At 52.0% G+C, this 22,552-nt stretch overlaps 1 protein-coding gene across 1 annotated transcript in view; it reads left to right on the top strand.

Annotated features, from left to right (window-relative positions):
• Positions 1-22,552, top strand: part of LOC138520509 (E3 ubiquitin-protein ligase TRIM17-like) — a 219,552-nt gene that overhangs the window by 162,991 nt on the left and 34,009 nt on the right. The gene's annotated exons all lie outside the window — the stretch shown is intronic.

Genomic DNA, 22,552 nt, shown 5'->3' with positions numbered 1-22,552 from the left:
CTGTTTTTTGCTTTTAGACATGTATTTATTTCCAGTCTTGCAACGATGTGGCAGCTAGAATTGCTCTGGCTTCTGTAAGCAACTCATGGTGGCAACAGTAAAGACGGACACCAGTGATCACAGTTCAAGGGTGTTTATTAAACTGTATAAATGGGTTGGAAAAACACCTAATCTAAACCTAAATCTAAGATGGGAGCAAGCTACGACCATCGAAATAATAATAAGGCAGTCCTAGTGTCGTCTTGTCAAATAAAAGGGCCTATGCTAAAAGAAACTATTGCTAGTCCTTGCAGCTAAGTACAAAAGGAGTGTGGGATAGTGTTCACAAGAAAAGAAAGAAGTGTTCACAAATGATAAGTCAGGATGTAATTAATAGCTGGGGTCTCCCTTCCCCACGTTTTTAGCACGGGACAAGGCGTGACTCCTGAGCACAACACACTCTCAGGCTTCTCCAGCAGGAGTCAACAGTTCCTTTCAGCGATATCAGGACCTTTGGTGGTTAAGTCTCTTTTCTACAAAGTCTCTTGCCTCCGAGGGCCTGTTGTTTTTAAAATATCCAAAACAAAAGTTCCTTTCTGTATGTATGTTGAGTGATGACTTGTCACCCCTGGGTCCCCCTCTTCCGGGCTCAGACCCTTCTCGAATGTTAGCCTCCCTCCGTCTGGTTCACTACGGCTTTCACCTGTTGTATTCACAAGTCTCAATGTCTTTTAAAAAAATCTTTCATAGTGAACTCAGTCAAGTTCACTCCTGTCACCACAATGTTCATGGGTTATCGTGCTTTCCCTACCGTTCTGCAGGCCTCTCTCAGCCGGGTCACCTTGGCCAGTTACACAGTTCACGTTACTTTATCACAATACAGGATTTACTTCCTTTAGCTTTCCTCCTGGTTACGGGTCAAAGACTTTCGACTATACAAGGGGTTTTAATCAACCCTTGTATGACTACTTTGACACCTTTTTCGTTGGACCCTCCTAGGGCCTTCTAGTATCGGTAGTTTCAATAAAAAGGGGACCAGCCAGAGTCTTTCGATTGAGCTGCCACGCGGCACCGGACCACTCTGCAGCTGGTCTTTCTCTGCGTTTTTAACAGTTCTGTAAAACACACTGGGCCTCATTACAAGGGTGGCGCTCCCGTAATGAAGGGTGCCGGTACGGGACCGGCACCCTTCATTACGGGAGGGCCTATTACGAGGTTCCCTTTGCGGGACCCGGAACAGATGTCTGGTAAAACCAGACGTCCTTTCCGGGTCCCGCGAGGGGAAGAGGGAGGTAATAACGGGCCAGTTGTTATGTGCCCGTTATTACCTCCCTCCCCATTTCCATTGAGCCTTGTGGGGGCTCAAATGGGAATGGGGAATGGTTCCTGCAAGGAGGAATTACTGGGTCCTCCTATGTCGGAATGACCCGGTAAATCCTCATTGTAGGAACCCGGTAAAGGAGCCCGGTTTGGAGGCAGCCATGGTGCTAATAGCACCATGGCTGCCTCCAAACTCGTAATGAGGCCCAGAGTCTTTGGGGGTAATTCATAGATTTCAGCGAAGAGGCAGCGCACGCGAGCAGCGCAGAGAGGGATCGTGCGCCAGCGTGCGCCAGCCGTGTGCGCTAAACAGCATTCTGGCGCACTGCGTATTCATGGAATTCCCAAGCCAAAATGAGCACTGGCGCAGCACCAGTGACGCCCCCAAGAACGCCCCTTGCGCAAGGAAAAGCCATCAAAATCCCCAGTGCAAGGCAAAGGGCTGCGCTAACCCTGGACCAGCTTACAGGGCCGCTACACAGCAAATGCCGAGCGGGGAACATGTATTCCTGGGGTGCACTGGAATTATCACACGTGGTAGGGCTTGGGCGAGCGGGGTACGTGTATGTTGGGGGTGCGCGGGAAGTATCACACGCGATAGGAGTGGCCAAGCGGGGTATGTGCATTCCTGGGGTGCGCTGGAATTATCACACGTGATCGGCCCTGTGCGAGCACGGTACGTGTATTTCGGGGGTACGCGGGGAGTTTCACATGCGATAGGCGTTGGGCGAGCAGGGTACGTGTGTTCGTGGGGTTCGCGGGGAGTTTCACACGCGATAGGCCCTGTGCGAGCAGGGTATGTGTATTTCAGGGGTACGCGGGGAGTTTCACACGCGATAGGCCCTGTGCGAGCAGGGTACGTGTATTTCAGGGGTACGTGGGGAGTTTCACACGCGATAGGCGTTGGGCGAGCGGGGTACGTGTGTTCGTGGGGTTCGCATGGAGTTTCACACGCGATCGGCCCTGTGCGAGCAGGGTACGTGTATTTCTGGGGTTTGCGGTGAGTTTCACACGCAATAGGCCCTGTGCAAGCAGGGTACGTGTATTTCGGGAGTTCGCAGGGAGTTTCAAACGCGATAGGCGTTGGGCGAGCGGGGTATGTGTGTTCGTGGGGTTCGCAGGGAGTTTCACACGCGATAGGCACTGTGTGAGCAGGGTACGTGTATTTTGGGGGTTCATGGTGAGTTTCACACGCGATAGGCCCTGTGCGAACAGGGTACTTGTATTTCAGGGGTACGTGGGGAGTTTCACACGCGATAGGCGTTGGGTGAGCGGGGTACGTGTGTTTGTGGGGTTCGCAGGGAGTTTCACACGTGATCGGCCCTTTGCGAGCAGGGTACGTGTATTTCAGGGGTTCGCGGGGAGTTTCACATGCGATAGGCCCTCTGCGAGCAGGGTACGTGTATTTCGGGGGTTCGCAGAGAGTGTCACACGCGATCGGCCCTGTGCGAGCAGGGTATGTGTATTTCGGGGGTTCGCAGGGAGTTTCACACGCGATAGGCCCTGTGCGAGCAGGGTACGTGTATTTCGAGGGCTCGCAGGGAGTTTCACACGGGATAGGCCCTGTGCGAGCAGGGTACGTGTATTTTGGGGGTTTGCGGGGAGTTTCACACGCGATACGCCCTGTGCGAGCAGGGTATGTGTATTTTGGGGTTACACAGGGAGTTTCACGCGCGATAGGCGTTGGGCGAGCGGGGTACGTGTGTTCGTGGGGTTTGTGGGGAGTTTCACACGCGATAGGCCCTGTGCGAGCAGGCTACGTGTATTTTGGGGGTTTGCAGGGAGTTTCACACGCGATAGGCCCTGTGCGAGCAGGGTACGTGTATTTCGGGGGTTCGCGGGGAGTTTCACACGCAATAGGCCCTGTGCGAGCAGGCTACGTGTATTTTGGGGGTTCGCAGGGAGCTTCACACGCGGTAGGCCCTGTGCGGGCACGGTACGTGTATTTTGGGGGTTCGCAGGGAGTGTCACGCGCGATAGGCGTTGGGCGAGCGGGGTTCGAGAATGCCTGGGATGGGCCAACGCGATTTGCCAGTGTGTGTCCTCCCAGGTGAGCCCTCACCACCCTCCCCAGGGCCTGCAGGCAGCCCACACCACAGGGGACTACCCTGCACCCCTGCCCATGCCCCGCAGGCAGCCCATCCACCCTGGCTATGCCCCCCCAGCCAGGCCACAATCACCATGCACAAGTGAGCACCGACACATGTCCCCCTGCACTCCCCCCCAGCAGTGACGGGCACCTGCCAGCAGGCCCCGACTGACTCATGTCCCCCTGCCCCGCCCCCAGCAGTGACGGGCACCTGCCAGCAGGCCCCGACTGACTCATGTCCCCCTGCCCCGTCCCCCAGCAGTGACGGGCACCTGCCAGCAGGCCCCGACTGACTCATGTCCCCCTGCCCCGCCCCCCAGCAGTGACGGGCACCTGCCAGCAGGCCCCGACTGACTCATATCCCCTTGCCCCGCCCCCAGCAGTAACGGGCACCTGCCAGCAGGCCCCGAATGACTCATGTCCCCCTGCCCCGCCCCCAGCAGTGACGGGCACCTGCCAGCAGACCCCGACTCATCTCCACCCAACCAACATTGTCACAACATACATGCATGTAGCAAAAGTCCACCCAAATCCCACCCCACGCTGCCCCCCCACAGTGCAACTCCACACCCATCCATTGTACCCACTTCCCAGTGCACGCCCCATGGCATGTCATTCACAGAAGCAGACATGCATGCACCCAAAGACATGGCCAACATGGTCACACAGCAGCGACACATGACTGAGGCAATGGCGACTGACACATGCACCAAACTAATGAGAGCAGACAACACAAACATGTGAACTGATGAAAATGTATTAAAAAGAAATAAACCAAACAAAAAGCAACCATGGCAAGGAATAATAAATGATTGTAAACATAACTGAAATACAAAATCCCCCAAAAAAGTGAGATCCAAAATGAAAGAGCAAATACTGAAAGTGGTCCATGTTCAGAAACAAAAAATCTGAATCCAAAGGGTAAATAAAAGAAAACCATTCCATCATGGGTTTGAAAAACATAAAAGAATAAAGTCCACAGTTCCAGAACTATTTACAATGAAAGTTCTCAGGGTCCATGGTCCCAAAACCAAATGAAACCTACTCAAAATCCTACAAAAATACAACTATGTACAAAAAGTGAAGCAATGTCCATGGACACCAAAATAAAAATGAAACGAAAGGAAACCTAAGCCTAATAAACTATATACAATGGCAGCGGGCTAGTCTTACAGCTCACTTTCCGATGTCCTGGGCCAGTGCATCATCGAACTCCACCTCTATGTCCTGGAGGCAGTCCTCTTCCATGGCCCTGAGGGTTCGCAGGGACGATGCCATGTTCAACTCCAACTCCCTGTGAATTGCCTCGAGGCACTCGGCCCGCCTCAGCGCCCTCTGCATGGTGTTCTCTGCCCTGACCATTGTGAGCCGTGCCTCTTCCGCCCACCGCCGCTCCGCATCTATGGCGTGGCCGAACCGCTGCCACACGGAAGACACACCCAATCCTGGGTCCTCCTGCCCTCTGGCCGATGCCTGCCCCTCGGATGTTGATGTCCCAAGCCATCATTGCTCCCACCTTGTGCCTGCTGCTGCTGCTGTGCCTGTGCCCTGGCTCTTGCTGCCTGGACGTCCTCCTCCGGCTGGGGTGCAGTTGTTGTGGTGGCCACCCCTGCTGGACGTCCGACTCCTGATTGTGACAGGGACGTGTTGTCCACCAGCCTGGCGGCTGGGTCAGAGGCAGCTCCACAGGGTACCCAGGTGATACATGGGAAGGAAGATGGCATGGAGGACCACTGGCGCATAGGGGGTTCAGGTGAGGAGGGGGTCGGAAGAAGGTCCATCACATGGAGGAATCCAGTACTGGTGACCCATCCCAGTAGGTCAAAGCGGTCAAGGAGGCATCCGAGATGACGTGCAGTGTCTTGACGAAAACACTGCAGGTCACCTTGCATGCCCCGTTGACGCAACGCTATCCCAGCCAGGACAGGCTCAACCCTGTCCCGGATTGCCACGTCCGCAGGGAGAGGAAGGCCAGTTGTTGTGTGCTCATCCCCTCCCTGAAAACGGGTCTGGACGTAGACATCCCTGCTGGTGCGGGATGATGCAGTCACAGGATCGGGGACAGGACTACACATAGGCACCTCCGTGGCAGCCTGTGCTGCCTCCTGTCCCTGCCCCTGCACTGCACCACTAGCACCAGTGGAATCCCCACCTCAAGGCCCTGTGTGTGTCCCTTCCACGGCCTCCTCCTCCACCAAACCCCCCACCAACCTGGATGCCTCTGTGCCATCTTCCTCCGTCCGACCCTGTGGGGTCTCAGCTGCCCCTTCTGCTGCCGAGGAGTCCACCTCCAACCTCTGCCTCTTGGACCTACCCTCGGCAGCTGCGGCCTGGGATGCGGCACCAGACTCCTCACTCCCTGACGAGATGACAACACGGGAGGGGAGCTGGGCCTTGCGTCTCCGGCTGGTAGTGCGATCCCTGCCGGTTTGCTCCACAGCACCCTCTCTGCCCTCTTCATCAGTTGACACTGCAGACAGGGAGAGATAGAACACAGACATTAGGTCACTGTACAATGGACTGATACACACATGACAGTAGTACATGACTGGCAGTGTCAAACTTCAGACATGACATCACACTCCCCAACACACATGTCATTTCAACTCACACACATGAGCAAATCAACAGGAATGGTGCACCAGGCAGCACCAGCCATACACAAACAACAGCATGAGCAGCCAAAGGTGAGCCTGACGTCACATGCAACATGGGGAGTGCAGAACACATGCACACACGCCACCAGACTTACATGCAACTGTACATCTCCACCACCTGTCGCAGTGATAACATGGCCATCCATGTCACATCTGGCAATCAGCCTCCTACATGTCAGTGTCACATGCATCCATGTTGCATCACAGTTGCACACTTGTGAAAAACACACACATGCACATGTACATAGTGCAGGAACATGCATCAGGAACCATCATCCATGTGTGACACCACAACCATGGCACAGTACGTACACATACTTTTTAACATGTGTGCACCCACATATGCTTTTGCACAGCATGCTTACCAACACATACACCATCGATGTGTCTCACACATGGGAGGAATCACATGTGGCAGGGTCATGTCCCTACAAAGACATATGTGCAACCTGCACACTCCTGGCACACCACAACACGCACAGCATCCAATCAGTGTGCATGTACACTTACCGCTCGACTCCAGACGGGTCTGCCTCTTAAGGACCTGGCTGTGGAGCGCTGGGCGTATACGTTCCAGGACCCTCATTTGGTTGTTGGTCAGGCGGACCCGGCACCCCTTGACATCCACTGCCTCCATGAGGCGCCGGGCCTTGTAGAGGGTCCTGGACCTGAAGTCCTCCCAGCGCTTCCGGACATGTTGAATGTCGCGGACTGCCACCTCCTCCTCGTTGATGGCAGTCACGATGTCCATCCAGATCCTCTTCTGTCCTTCATAGTCGAGGCGCGAACTTCCATAGAGGGCATCATACTGCCCCAGAACTTTATCCACCAGGACACCAACTTCACTGGCACTGAAGCTGGTGGCCCTCTGCCTCTCTGGCTGGGGGTTGCCAGTGGTGAAAGATGGTGTTGTGTCCGACATGGCAATCCCAGAGGCAGGTGTGGGTGGGCAATTGGGTCCTGGGGCTGGGCTGTGGAGCGATGGAATAGCAGTCGGGAGTCTACTGGTCCAGCAGGGGTGGTCACAACAACTGGACCCCTGCAGATGGCTGACGTGCAGGCAACAAAAAGCAGGACACGTGGGCAGCAGGCAGGCAGGCAGCAGCAGATGGCAGGTGGGAGCATGCTCGGGCCTCTGGGGAGCAGGGAAATGGCCTTCAGGGCAGGAGCGTGGTCTTCCGTGTGTTGTCACGTGGCCAGCTTAATACGGAGTGACTTGGCACGTGAAAAAAGTGCACGTCAGCGTGTAATTCGAGGAAAGGCCCTTAGCACGTAAGCGCGTCTGTGACGTTACGCGCGCAGGCGTTTCCCTCGTGACGGTTGCATAGTGATTCAGCACGTGATAAAACAGCACATCCGGGTGTCACTGCGTGTAATTGGAGGAAAGGGCCTTAGCTTGTACGCGCGTAAGTGACGTTGCAGGTGTGGGCCGGTTTAAAAGGTACGCATAGGACGCCATTTTCATGTACGTGCTTTTTGTGGAGAGCGAGTGGGTGAATTTTGTACTTCTTGTCGGTTCACACGCGATTACTTCACAACGGTTCCAGGTCGTACTCCCTGTTCCTTCAGAGAGCGTTCACTTCTTCTTTTAGCGGGGGTGTTGCCAACATGGACACGTGCGTCTTTTTCACGTTCTTTTTCCAGGCAGACGGTGAGTCGCGCACGTATTTTCCAACTGTGGTTGCCCCCGTGTGTCGCGTACCCCTTCAGAGGTCATTGTAGGCTGCGTGTATCACGCATATGCTAGTTTTGTGTTTCTGGGTGCCACAGCGTAGTGCAGGTTCTTTCTTCCACGCACGTGGTCTACCAGGGCTTGCATGCATGTTAAATTTTGTTTTCGGGGTGTCTGTGCGTTGCGTGACCCGTCATCTTCCCCCAGGGGTCACAGACAGCCTTGCTAGAGCACTAGGGTACAAATTCCATCTAGTACCCTACCCCTTTCACCCCAATTGCCCAGGACAATTGTTTACTGCAACTCCCATACGCACAACAACATCAGTGCCATGGTTGGGAGGCGACCAAGCAGTAAGGGACGCAAAGGTGGCCGAGCTCAAGGAGGTGGGCGAGGTGGGTGAGGTGGGTGCGGTAGGGGACGTGGCCAGGAAGTTCAGGGTGGCCCAGGAGGCCAGTGTGTGGAAGAACAATCAGGCACAGCTATTCCCCCCCTAATGGGTCAGGGAGATGCAGCAGACACCATCCAACCTCAGGCCTTGTTAATCGCCCCCATATTGTCAACTGGACCGGCACAGGATGACTCCCAGGCTGACTTCCGTGTCACCAAGTCTAGGCCACATGTGGCGGTGAAAGTTGCTGTCACCAGGCCATGTGGATCTGGGGCAGCAATGCCATCTGCTGCCCCAAGTAGCCAGGGTGAGGAGGCTGCAGGGGCAGCTGCAGCTCAATCGACCCCAGCTCCAAGTCTCCCAGCCAATACAGTGTCGGTCCTAGTCCATCACACCGAGGTTGCTCCTGCCAGCATCACCCTGCAGCCAATGCCTGCAGTGAGACCTATGGTCATTGTGCCTTTGGAAACTCCTAGTACCCAGTCCACCTGCGCTTCTGCCCCTACCAACCAGAGCGGCGTAAGCCACTCAGGATCTGCACCACCTTCCAAGAAGAAGAAGGGTGCTCTTGCACTACAGGCTGGGAGCCCAGACACGGCTACACACTCCGGCACGTCAAGGAAGCCTAGCTTCAATGACGTCGAACTAGATGCACTTGTGGGCTATGTGTCGCGCCATAGCCACGAAATGATGGTGACTGCAGGCTGCAAGACTACGCCTGCTCACCGTAGGGCCCACTGGCAGACCATTGTGGACCACATTAGTGCCCTTGGATTTGTGAGGCGCACAGCTGATGATTGCTACAAGCGGTGGAATGACCTGAAACGCAGAGCAAAGAACAAGCTGGCTTCCAATCATGCCTCTACTCTGGTGACTGGGGGTGGGTCTCCACCAGAGGACGACCAACTCACTGAACATGAGTCTGTTGCTGGCACCTTCGTCACAGAGAAACAGATCCAAGGCGTGGGAGACCTACCAGATCTTGAAGCATTGTCTGGTGAGTGGCCATGCATGTGTGTGCAATACATGTGTATGTTGCTTGGGTGATGTGTTCTGATTGAGTGCCAGGTGAGGCTGTGTAGTCATGACTGGTATGGGTCACCCATGTGGTCCCTCCAAACCATTCCCCGGCCTTGGGTTTGTGTATGACAGTATCCCTTCTGACCACAGATGTCAATTTACTACAGATTACTACAATTGCCCTTGAACTGTCATCTTGCATCAACAAGTGTGAACATTTTTTCCTGTTCATTCAGCCTGATTGCTTAAATCCTTGCCATTTTTATCACAAAATGTTTTCATGCATTGCAAATAATGTTACATACTTCTGTCATAGATTACACCCCACGATGCCCCACATTTATTACCTTGTAATGGGAATGATTTTACCAATCAGGCTGATTGCGTAATTACCTGCACACATTCATTTTGGCCCCTGTTTGAATGTAGAATATGTCTGTTGTCTTCTGTCAAGGTGAAGTGACCAATCATTGATGTATCCATCGGCCTGCCATCACTGTATCAGTGACCACTGGATCTGTAGCAGCGTGTGGCACATGCGTGTTTTGTCACACTGTTTTGCATGTATTATCTCATGATGTCCATCTCACATAGATGGGTGACAGTACTTATTTCCTACCATATGGCTGTACCTGTGAAATGTACCATGGCTATGCTACGTGCCATCTGTGTGCTGGCATGTGTCATGTATGTGTATTGGACATCCCACTCACAGGCTAATGTGTGATGCCAGTGCTTTTCCGTCTTGGAGTCCTCAGTGTCTGCTTTTTGCCTCCCCTTCCAACTCATTGACAGTGCATGCATGCCAGGGTTATAGTCATGTGGGACATGTGTGATTTATGTACTGCATCTCTCCTCCTCAGGCCTATGTGTGTGCTATGGTGCTCATGCCTGTTTCCATTTGTTATCTTTCATGTTTTTGCAGGTTATGAGGCACTTGATGTTGTTGAGGTGGAGGAGATGGGGTGGTGGTGGGTGAAAACCCAATCCTCCTGCAGACCATACTGTCCACGGGCGTCACTGGGTACGGCTCTGCAGACCTCTATGATTCAGGTGCTGAATAGGTGCTGAATCGGACGATGAGACATATGTGCCGTCGCAGGTGAGTGTTTCTGGCAGGGATGCTGTTCTGTCCAACACACCTGCACCGGGGGTACAGCCCTCTATGGGGATTTCAGTGTTGGAAAGTCCGCCTTTGGCGGTTACGGATGCAGGGTCACACTCCCTGTTCCTGGGCCAGCAGATGATAGGGGGAATACAGTCCTGCAGCCTCAGGCAGTGCCAGCACAGCAAGGTGCAGATCGCCTTGCCTCACACAGGTGTGGTGCCTGCCAACGCGGTGGCCGTCCCCCACCTGGCAATACTGTATGGGAAAATTCAATTTACAGTATAGCAGCACAACAGGGAGCATCATGTGAAATTATGGATCAGGCAATGGATATGGTGGCCACTTCCATTCTCCCCCCTGAAAGGCAGATGGAGATGCAAGAGCAGGCAACAGACTCCATTTGCCAGTCACACAGGGAGGACATGTTGGCGTCCAACAGGGACCGGCGGGTCGGACTGGAGACTCTGCGCAAAGCCATATCTGTCGAGTCACAGGCCCACAGGGAAGCTCTGAAGTTAGAACACAGGTTCCTCAGGGATACTCTGGGTGAACTTGAGGCTTCTGAAAATTTTAGGTCAGAACAGCAGCTGGAGCAGCTCACATGTTCACTGTCAGCAGAGCTCCAGACTACCCATGCGGTGATCCAGGCATCACGCGAGACCATGCAGATAGAAATGCGGGCTACCCGTGAGGTGCTGCATGGGGATCTCCGTACCATCATCCTCCAGAACGAAAGGACCATACCAGGGCTTTGCGTGGGCTGCCTCCCATAGCACGGCCACCTCCTGATGTAGCAGCAGAGGGGGAAGGGAGCGACAGCAGTTCTCCCACAATAGCCTAGCTGTGCAGGCCATGAGCCCAAGGAGGTATTTTTTTTTCCGCAACATCCATGCATGTGGGTGTTGGGGTGCACCCTGTCCTCGAACCTCCTGGGTGCCCCCCCTCCCTGGTCCACACATGGCCATTTTATTTTTTTTAAAGTGTGTTGCCTTGTGTGGCTCCTGTGGGCATCCGCTGTGTATTCCAGATGGGCACATGCAGGCTTGTCCTGTCTTTGGGTTAGATGCTTGGGTTCCTGACACACACACACCCCTCCTGCTTCCCCTTTCCATGGGCTTGCAAAGGGTGTGACCAAGTGACAGTAACTTAAACAGTGACATTGGGCTCCCATGAGCTGTGTGGGCAGTCTGTAGTCAAAACTGTGTGTACATCCCTTGTTGGATTCTACACTGCATGGTGTATTGATATGTGCTTGTGCATCCATGTCTTTATCCTTATTCACATGTACCTTCTTCATGTCTTCACAAGGCCGTCTCCTTTGCAGATGCAATTCATGTCGTATGCAGTACACTGACACATTTGCCAGACAGCAACAGTCTGCAGTTGGAAGGGGTCGATGTGATGCCTTAGTCAGGTTATGAGACTTGCACTACTTGAATTTTAGACTGTCATATTTTGCCACTGTTTTATCCTATGGTGCTGTTTTGGGTTGCTGGTAAGTATTTGTTCATGTGTGCTGTTTCTTATTGATTACTGGGAGCATATTGTCTGTGGCATGTTTCCATTAGGGACAGTGCTCTTTGTGTCACTTGTGTCATGTGTTGTGCATTCATTTGGTTGCTTTCACATTGCATGCCATGCCATGGTGTGTTGGGTAGCTGAGATGGGGAGGGGTTGGGTGACATGGCACTCTTTTCATGTGGTATTTTGCAAAGGGGTAGTCATTCATGCTGCATGAATGTTTGTCTTTTTGTCACACAGCATTGGTTGTCTTTAAGTAGGTAGGGAGGCACACAATGTAACACTTTCAGGTGAACTATCTCAGGCTGGTATTGTTGTGACAGTTGACTGTCCCTTATGTCATCATGATTGATTGTCAGCTAGTATGTGCCAGGCCTGTGTGCACGCCACAGGGGTAGGATTTTAGGTGAAGTAATTAGCCGCCAGCTGGGTACGGGCTGCCTCACCACGTGCCCTTTCACCTCCCATGCGTAGCAGGCGTGCATGTGGTTGAGGAGTTGGGGGCACCACCATGTCCACCAGCAGGCCCCGGCGGGTTGCAACGTTGTGCAGGACACATGCTGCCACTATGATCCTGCACACTACTGGGGGCGCATATAGCAGCTGCCCACCAGAGCGGTCAAGGGAGCGAAATCGTGGCTTCAGCACTCCGAATGTGCGCTCCACTATGCCCCGGGTTGCAATATGGGCTGTATTGTATCTTACCTCGGGTGGGGTGGTGGGATTCCGAATTGGCATCATCATGTAGGTGCTCAGAGGGTAGGCACTGTCCCCTGAGGAGGTGATGATGGGTATCATTAGTGGGGTTGTGACATTACTCAGTATCTGACAGGCATGCATTTGCAGAGGCATTTATACTCACCAATCAGCCATGTGTCGCCATGCCGCCCAGGTTCTAGGTCCCGGTTTAGGGGTGACATTCTGAATATGAAACTATCATGGGTGGACCCTGGATAGTTTGCATATACTGAGGTGATGATTCCCTTGGCATCACATACTACCTGCACGTTGATGGAATGCCAGTGTTTGAGGTTTCGATAGATGTGCTCAGTTGCCCTGGGAGGACGTAGAGCCACATGGGTGCAATCAATGGCACCTAGCACTTTGGGGAAGTGTGCCACCCCGTAAAAGTCCTGGACGGCAGCCTGCCTTTCTGCAGGTGTTCTGGGCATGTATATGTGCCTGCAGACGGAGGGGCGTGCAGTCATGATGGCCAACACCTGGTGTAGGCAGCATGACTGCGTGGCCTGTGACACCCCCTCCACTATGGCACTTATCCGCTGAAATGAACCAGTAGCCAAGAAGTGCAGTACATTGAGCACCTTTTCCAAGCGGCTCAGTGCTTGGGAGCACAGGGTGGGTGATGTGAGGTCATCCTCCCACTCACTCACCAGTTCGAGTATTATGTGTGGTGGAAACCTGTACCTCCCATACACCTGGTCATCAGGCATCCCAAAAAGGCTGGTCCTGGGTAAAAAAATGCGGGCCCTGCCTATCCTCCGCCTCCTGCGGTGTCCCACGACCACTGCTGCGAGGAACGGTATATTCATCGTAGCGTCTGAGCTTGTTTGTTGTTTGCGCGCACTTTTATGCTGCGCGGGTCCGCGTACGCCTGCTTCCTGCTGGCGTATGTGTTTCCGGATTAGCGCGTCTTTTTTGGCGCACGCGTTTCCCCTGTTCGATTCCATGAATACGTGTTGTAGCCGGGCGTGTGGGCGTTGCGAGCATTTACCTCCTGTACTTCCCCCGTAACGCCCACATTTTCACTCGTTGTTCCCCATACCGTGTGTTACGCCCCGTGTTACCCCCACTTTTGTTGTGTGCGCTGCGCTATGTGCACGTAGCGCACACCATCTAATGACGTGTGTGCCCGCGTGTGCCACCCACGATTTTAGCACACATCCCAGGATTTACACGCGCACTGACTTCCATGAATCGGCCTGTTTGTTCTTTAATCCCTCTTATGTTGCCATTTGCGACCTTTGCTCAACACAGTTCGGTTTACTATCGGTTCTCCCTCCGACTCATAGGCTGTGATGAACCGCTTGGCGTTTCTTGTCTCCGGAGTCAAGGACGATCCCACGGTAGCAAGCGTCTCTCCCTGCCTTGGTTATCAGTGTAGGAGGGCTCAGTGCATCATTGACATCTGCTATACCACACGCTGGCTGTGATTCTCGGTATTATGATTCCATTCACTGAGGCTTTGTTGGTCTGGGTCCAAAAGGGTAAGGTCACTTCTCTCCTTGTCGTCCTTTCCGTTGGTGCCGGTTTACTCCTCCTCTTGAACTGCCGTTCTGGAATAGCTGACTCGTCGTTCGGTCTGCCTTGCCTTGAAGTGTGGTCTCAGGCTCCACCTTTTATCCATGTGGGGAAGGTAAAGGGCCGTCAGGTGTGTGTGGTTATTGTCAATTGCCTGACTCTGCCTGACCCTTGTGTTGGGACATGTCAGGTAAACGGCTCTGTTAGTCCGTTGTCTTTCGTGGTGTAAGAAAGTGTTCTTGTCGGAAAAGGGGAAAAGGGGGGGGTAGAGTTTTTGAATATCCTACGGGGTAGGATGGGGAAAAGGTGTTATAAGAAGGGGGGTACCGCGTCTCACCCATCGGTGTCCCACTTCCACTCACCGAGGACCCCCTCGTCCAGGTGATCCTCCCGCATTGGTCCACCCCCAGGAACTGGATCCAATAGCGATGGCCGTGTCCTGGCCACCTGGATGACAGATCCCCGGGGACTGGTCAGGGAGGCACCTTCAGGTTACTCACACTTCTCAATTTGATAAATTCCTTGGTTAGGTTCAGGTGTGGCTGGGTTGCCACAGCCTTTTATGTGATAAAGGCCATTTTAAAGATTATTGGGGCTGGTATGAAGGTTGGGGGAAATGTGGTCAAACTGTTTGATGCTGATGATTTGTGTGGTGCGAGGGTTGAGGAGGAAGTTCAGAGAGCAGTACTACTGGAACTACTGCAGGCCTGAAATCCAAGGCAGGCCAGAAAGGTTTGATTTTGTGAAGTTATGCTAGTTGCTACCAAGCCGACTGCGCATTTTTGTCACTTGGGGATAGCTTCGGCACCCTCCAAGGTCCATATTAGCTAGCCACGATTGCATTTTATTTAGTTTATTTTAGCGCCCAGACCAGGAGGGATCATGGCACTAGTGGTGATTACATTACAGTAAATGCATTGTGACAGTGGGGTTACAGTGTGGTCATGGTCAGGAATGTATACCTTACAGCATAGTGACAAACAAGGTTACATTAAGTCACAGAGCAGGTCAGTTATACAAACAGACATTGTAGCAGCGAGGAGACAGAAGTGGAGACAAGGAGGCAAATTTTCATTGTAAGCAGTACATAGTAATAGTAATCAAGCATATTTGTTGCATAGTGCAGTTTTTAATTTTTTCTGGAAGATCAGATAGAAGGGTTCCTCTTGGGTACGGGGGATAGTATTCCAGAGAGTGGGGGCGATGATGGTGAAGCTGGTACCACCAGCTCCTTTTCTGGTATATCTCGGGTGATAGGAGAGATGGAAGAGGATCGCAGGAGGAGAGGGTTGGGTTTCCTTTGCAATGTGATGTGTCAGGTAAGAGGGGACAATATTATGGAGACAGCGGTGGGTGATTGGGAGGATTTTGAACTCGATGCGCACCTTGATCGGTAGCCAGTATGCTTCGCGTCTTACTTGCGAGATATGGTCGGAGCGTCTCAGACCCCAGACTGCCTTGAGGGCATTATTGTGGAGTAGCTGTCGTTTATTCATGTTTTTGGTGGAGGTACCTGCAAGGGTGGCATTGCAATAGTCTAATTTACTGCCCTGGCCAGTGTGAGGCAGTTGTTGAGGAATTTTCTGGAGAGGTTTATACGTTTGGTGGAGTAGGCGGCAGATGAGGCAACAGCCTTGACATGTTTGTGTATGTTTAGCTCGGAGTCAAGATAGACTCCCAACGCTTTGACGCACGTCAAAACGAGGGTGTTGTTTCCATCATTACAGAAGGAAGCAAATGTAGGGTCAAGATGTTTGAGGCAGTGTGGGCACACTATAATGAGGAGCTCGGTTTTGTCATCATTTAGGCAGAGATGGTGGTTAGCCATCAAAGCCTGAATAATGCTGTAGGTCTGGTTGATATTTTCAGAATCCAATTCATGGTTGCCGGTGAGTTTCAGGAGGACCTGTGTATCATTGGCAAAATGTGTGTATGGGATGTTTAGACTGTCCAGGTGGTCGAAGAGGGGTTTGGTGTATATTTTGTACAGTGGAGGCGAGAGGCAGAGACTCTATAGGAGACAGGGATGGGGTCAGCTGCTTCAGCCCCAGTAAACACTCTGGAGGATGTGTTGCTCAAGAAGAATATCATCCAGATTGCCGTCTCGGTGGAAAGATTGAAGGTGGCAGGGAGATGGGGACATAAAATATAGTGATCGACGAGGGCAAAAGCTGCCGAAAGTTCCAATAGGAGGAGGATTGCTTGGTCCCCTGTGTCACGAATTTGATTAAGCTGAATGTTGAGATCGAGGAAGGCCGATTCAGTGCTGTGTCTGGGCCTAAAGCTTGATTGGCGAGAGCCAAGTAGATTATGGGCTTCTAGGTGGGTTTGCAGTTTGGTGTAGGCAGTACGGTCCAGGATTTTCAGGAGGAAGGGAACTGTCATGATAGGACGGTATTTGGTGGGGAGGGTCGGGTCAGGGGAGTGTTTTTTTTAGGAGAGGCGTGACCATCCTTGTTTGATAAATTGGGCACTGAGTGGGCCTTGAAGGATGCAATTTGGCAATGGTGGGAGCAAGGGGGTCAGCAGACATAGTGGCGATATGAGCACGGGAGATATCGGCTGAGCAATTTGGTGCTTTGAGTCGTTAGATGGTGGTAAGCAACTCGGCTGGGGTGACGAGGGAGAAGTGGAATGGAGAGGTCATGGGGGTAGGGATGGCTCTAGGGTGAGGGGGGTCCGCTTTGCTGGTGGGGAGGAGAGCTTTTTTGAGTGTAGTTTTCTCTCTACGGTTGTGGGTTTTATTGGTCAATGCTGATTGTACTGAAGAGCACCAGCCTTTGGGCTCTATAAGAAGTTGGGTGTATCCCGGCACTAATTAGCGTTACCGCTACTCGGTCTGGGGCAATTAGTGCCAGATCCTGAGTTGCTATGGGGAGCTAAATCCCCATTCCCATGGGTTCCAGTGGACCCAATGGGGGTTTCTTGGTGCTGTTAGCACCTGCGCAATTAGCGGCAAGCTAATTGCGCCGAAAACAGGTGGAAAGGGAGATATTTACCTCCAGCAAAAAGCCCAACTTTCTGCCCAACTCGAGATTGGGCGGAGCAGTAAATACGGTGAGAATAGCGTTACTGCCGCATTTTCCCCCTCCACCCATCTCATGATGACCCCTTTGTCTTTTGGGATGCTGGCCGATGGGGGTGCTGGGGCTTCCATTCCAATTCCTTCATTTATCCTAGTATTGTATATGCCGACTTTGGTGGCGATTGCTGTTTTGTAGAATTGAGCAGTAGCACAAAACACCTCTTTGTTGGACGGGGAGGGTTTTTTTCTCCAGAGGTGTTCCTGGGCACGTTTGAGTTTGCGGAGGAAGATTAGTTCATCTGTGAACCAATTGTGCCGAATATTTTTTTTGCATGTCATGGTTTTTAGAGAGGGGTGCAGGTCAAGTGCAATGTGGAGAGCAGAGTTGTCCTTAGTCAATTTGCAGGTGTGTCTCACAGTCATGGGCGTCGTTTTTTTGGGTGGGGGTGGATGCAAGAGTCATGGTAAAATAGATCACGGAATGATCAGTCCAGGGAGCCGGGTCAATGGAGGTGGCCTTGACGGATAAGTTGAGATTTAAGATCTATTCGAGGATCTGGCCTTTAGAGTGCGTGAGAGCGGAGAAAGTTTGTGTGCAATTAATCTCAGAGGATAGCACAAGGGCAACATGCTGGTTTTGGCAACAAGACCACACAGAGCAATAGAGGTTCGAATCCCGGATCCGCGCCGCTTAGAAACCGAACTCAGGTACGGTATTAGGCTCATTATAAAAAAATAATAAATAAATAAAGGGGTGTGGTAGGGCTGTGGACTTCAGGTCCTTGGGGTCGTTAAATCCTATGTTGACGTCGGCCAGGAGCAAGAATTTGGTGTTAGGTTTTAGGATAGGGGGCGATGAGGAGGGGGATGTCCGCGTTAGGGGTGCTGAGGTTGTTGTTTGGCGGTAAAGGAATAGGAGGTTGATGGTGGTCTGGGGATTGGATTTGATTTTAGCTAGTAGGAGTTCATATCCTGGCAGCGGTGGGAGGAGGGAGGCTCTGTTGGGGAGCGAGTATTTAGAGATGAAAGCGACTCCTCTGCCTGGGTTGATGTCGGTCAGTTCTAAGAATGGAGTACCCAGTGGGTAGGGCGAGAGATAGAGAGGGGCCAGCTGCTTCATGCAGCCAGGTTTTTGTGATGGCGAGCAAGTCCAAATCTGTGTCTAGTATGAGTATGTCTGGTGCACGGGCACAGATGTAGCGGGCATTGATTAGGGCGCAGGCAAGATGTTTGAGCCTGGAGAAGGTGTAAGGGCAGGTGGCTAATGAGGTGGGGTGGCTTTGGATGGGGATTTAGTAACAGAGTGAGGAGTTAGTGCAGGGGTGTAAGTGCGGGAGCAGAGGCGCTGTAGTTTTGCAGTGTCAGTGCAGGCTGGGGTGCTTGTTTTGTGGGGGATGTGGCAGAGTCTGCGGCCGTGAGAGGCATGGCCATAGTGGTAATCGACCTGCATTTTGGCGCGGGCGTCGTGCCCGCAGTTCTGGAGAGTCGATGTGGGTTAGGACGGGAGCTGATGGGTGGAAGGAAGTTGAAGGCAAAGGTGCAGGAACTAAGTCTCAATAGTCTGGCTGCACCAGAGCAGGCTTGTGAGCTCTGAGTTGTACGGGGAGTATCAGGGCTTGTTATCAAGGGGAGGAGATTCGTGCTAGGGGGTGTGGTGTGTTTGGGGGAAGGCAGGTCCCAGAATGAGAGCTGGCTCTATGAGGGGACGGGGTGATGTCAGGTAGAGTGGATGTAGACTGTTTGACCAGGGGGACCGGGAGTGATTCAAATGGTAGGGCACTGGGGAGCTGTAAACCAGGTCAAGTACGGGGGGGGCTCTTGCTGGGAGGAGGGGAGTGATTGTTGAGGCCCTGGGGTCAGGGTGGCGCAAATGCTGATAAAAGATGCAATGAGCATGAAAGGCAGGGGTATTGTGGACACTTTCAAAAGGTTGACTTGAGGCGCAGGATGAGCAGGAGGTGGGCCAGCAGTGATGGGAGAGCTATCCACGTCAATTTGCAGAACAGGCTAAGTGGAAGGTGTGGTGACAGGAATAGGAGACAAATTAAAAGTGGCATATGGTATGTGGAGGTTGGAATGCAGATCAATAATTAGAGGCAGTAAATCCAGTACAGATGTAAACAGAAAATGGTTAACGTGCATCATATCAGTTATAGGCAGGCAGTTCGAAGTAATCTTCGTCAGAGGACCATTGAAGTGCATATCTATGGTCAAAGGCAATTGCGCAGGAGACACAAATTGGGCCTCATTACACGGTAGGCAGTAAGGGATTACCGGCACCGGTAAGGGCACCGGTGCTGGTAATCCCTTACCGCCCTACTACGAGGTCCCTTAGCGGGTCCTGTCCTTAACGCCTGGTCTGACCAGGTGTTAAGGACGGGACCTGTTATGGGACCTCAGAGCTAATAACGGTACCGCAAATAGTGGTACCGTTATTAGCTCCATCCCCATTGAGCCCTATGGACTTACGGGGTCCTCCAAGGTCGGAATGACCTGGTAAGTCCCTATTCTGGGAACATGGACCCGGAATGCGGTAAGAGGGTAGCCATGGCGCTAATAGCGCTATGGCTACCGCCTACCGTGTAATGAGGCTCAAAGTGATTAATGTGAATGTAATTTATCAGAAGCAATAAATCAGGTGCAATCTTAGGCAGAAAATGATTAAAATGCAGGTCAACAATTACAAGCAGTAGGTCAGGCTCAATCATGGGCACAGTGTGATTGAAGTACAGATTAACAGTCGTAGGCAGTAGGAATGTGGCAGTCTTACTACTAGGGTGCGAGGTATGCAAGGCATTAGGGTCAGGCGCTGAGAAAAAGCAATGCAGGGTGGTCAACGCTCATCGACACATGAGGGCGGTTTGGGGGAAGACGTTAGCAGCCTGCAGTATCGGGGTGGGCGAGTGTGGGCACGATTCCCATGTTATGGGATTGCTATGGTGATGGGCAGGGGCAGGGATACCAGCATGCTGGTTGGGCAATCCGGATGTGTCCTCCAGACATGTCAATGGTGAGGGTGGGTGGTTAGTACAGCAAAGGGCTTGTGGAAAGGCGGTGGCACACGAGGGGGTGAGGATGCTCTCCAGGAAGGTGGGGGCAGGTAGAGACAACATGGTAATTCAAGGGTGGTGGTGGAAGTGTCAGGCGGCTGATGCAGGACAATGGTGTGCATGGTGCCAGTTGTGCTGGGCGCATGGTGAGTTTTGGGTATTGTGGTTTCGCAGTGATGCTCCCTGCGCAGCAGAGACTTAATGAAATGCCGAAAAGGGTCAGCGCATTGGGACGGGCATGAGAGAGGGTGTGGGGCTCTCGTGGTAGGGTTAGGCGGGCTAAGGGAGGACAAGAGTTTCATTGACTTACCTAGGTTGAGGGCAACTATATGGCCATTGTTTGATTGGATTGGTGGGGTTCTTGAGAAGCAAAAATATGTTTTTGTGTGGTTGATTAAAAGAAATGAACTGGTCATCCATGACTGGATGAACACACTAAATTGCATAGACATTTCACTGATAATACACTTGTTGACGAGTACAACTCCTCAAATCTAGCAAAATATATAGTGGTGTGAAAAAAGATGAATTGGAAAATTAAACTAAATATTTAAGGGTTAGTAAGTCAAAATAACTCCTAAGAAAGGGTAAATAGAAGGACTGACAAGAATCATTAAACAAGGGGAGGGGGAGAAGTTAGAAGGGCACAATAAGAGTCTTCAGGGAGCCACGACAGCCAAAGTCAATTGGAGCACAGTCTGTGGGGCAGAGGAACGTCTTAGATCAGAAACAGTCTTGCACAAAGTTACAGAGTTCCTAGCCCTCACCGACACATGGCTCTCCCCCCTCAGCAGGCCCAACCCTCGCCATCAGGCTACGCCATTCTCTGTTGTGATAGGCCAGAAAGAAAAGGACGAGGCGTAGGCCTCATCCACAAAGACTCTTTTCCAATATACTCAGCTCCACCCACCTCGATTCCCAATTGTGAAGCACTATCAGCCAAAATCAGATGTTCACAAAACAACACACTCACATTACAGCTCTTCTCCCGCCCCCCTGGCCCAATCTTCTCCTTCGAAGAAGCCCTCTCCCAACTCACCACTACCAACCTCAAACCTACCACCCAACTCATAGTTCTAGTGGACTTAAACTTGGCTTCAACGACACCAGTGATACTAACGCCACTGCCATAGCCACCACCCTAGCTACTTTTGCATTTACCCAAATCATTACAGAGCCAACGCACTCACACGGCCGTATCCTGGACTGGCTGCTAGACCACAATTGCAACACCATCATTTCGTCGAACCGTCCTTGCCCTTTGTCAGACCACCACATTATCTTCTTTACCATACCAGCATTTAGCTTTCCTCCCAAGCCAGTTATTACCTCTAACATTACCATGGCTCGTAGCTCTCGAAACTTGACCCACACTAACATCATCCCCCTCATCAACTCACCTCTCCCCTCCTCACAAGACCCCTTTATCCTAGTGGACCACTATAACTCCTTGCTCACCAATGTGTCAACCTCCTCGCCCCCCTTAAAGCAAAGAAATCCAAGAACATCACACATCTAAATTCTTGTTTCACCCCAGAACTGCGTTCCACCATAGCCGCGAAACGAACAGCTTGAAGCCACCTGGCACAAAACTTCCACAACATTGAATAAGAACCAACTCTCCTTACTCTCCTACCAATACAAACAGCTCATCCTCGCCGCCAAAGCTGCTACCTAAAATGAAAGAATTGCTAATGCAGCCTCTAGACCCTGTGAACTCTTCACCATACTCCGCGAATTGGAAACCCCTATCTCCCCCGGACACCATCAACAACGTTTGGTGTAACTCTATCCAAGACACCCTCAAAGGAAAAATCTCTCAGCTCGTTCCAGAATTCAGGCTAAACAGACCTCCCTGCGCATTCCCACCCATGTCGCCATCCCACCTTTCAAATTCCAACTCATCAACTACATCAACCTTGCAAGTATCATCGCCGGCCGTAAACCGTCCTGATATGATATGATATGGGGTTTATAATGCGCCTATACACATGTGTTTCAAGGCGCGGTGAGGCAAGGGAGGGGAAACAGAGGGAAGACAGAGACAGTGATCCTACTGGGCCAGGTGACATTGAGATCGTGCAAGTGCAGGGGAGGTGGGAAGGGGTAAAGTGCGGGGGGAAAGAGGAGGGGGCAGTGTAGTATATAGGAAACAGTAAAATAAATAAAATAAATAATAAATAAATGATGCAAGGGAGACGCACTCTCAGCCTCCCTGGTCAAAGATTTCATAGAGCCTCTACTCCCCCCTCATCTCCACCATCATCAACTCCTCCTTCACCTGATGCACCGTCCCTCTCGCAATTAAGGAATCCAGGATTGCTCTTCTCCTCAAAAAACCTACCCTCCACCCAGCCATCCCCACCAACTACCACCCCATCACCACCGTCCCCTTCCTCCTCAAAATCTTGGACTGAGTGGACTACTTACAAATTCAATCCTTCCTAGAGCACTATAACAT

The sequence above is a fragment of the Ambystoma mexicanum genome, chromosome 13, assembly GCF_040938575.1.
Source record: "Ambystoma mexicanum isolate Mex_15411 chromosome 13, UKY_AmexF1_1, whole genome shotgun sequence".
In the NCBI taxonomy this organism is placed as follows: Eukaryota; Metazoa; Chordata; class Amphibia; order Caudata; family Ambystomatidae; genus Ambystoma; species Ambystoma mexicanum.
The sequence above is the reverse complement of the archived record's forward strand: the minus strand, read 5'-3'. Positions and strand labels throughout refer to the sequence as shown.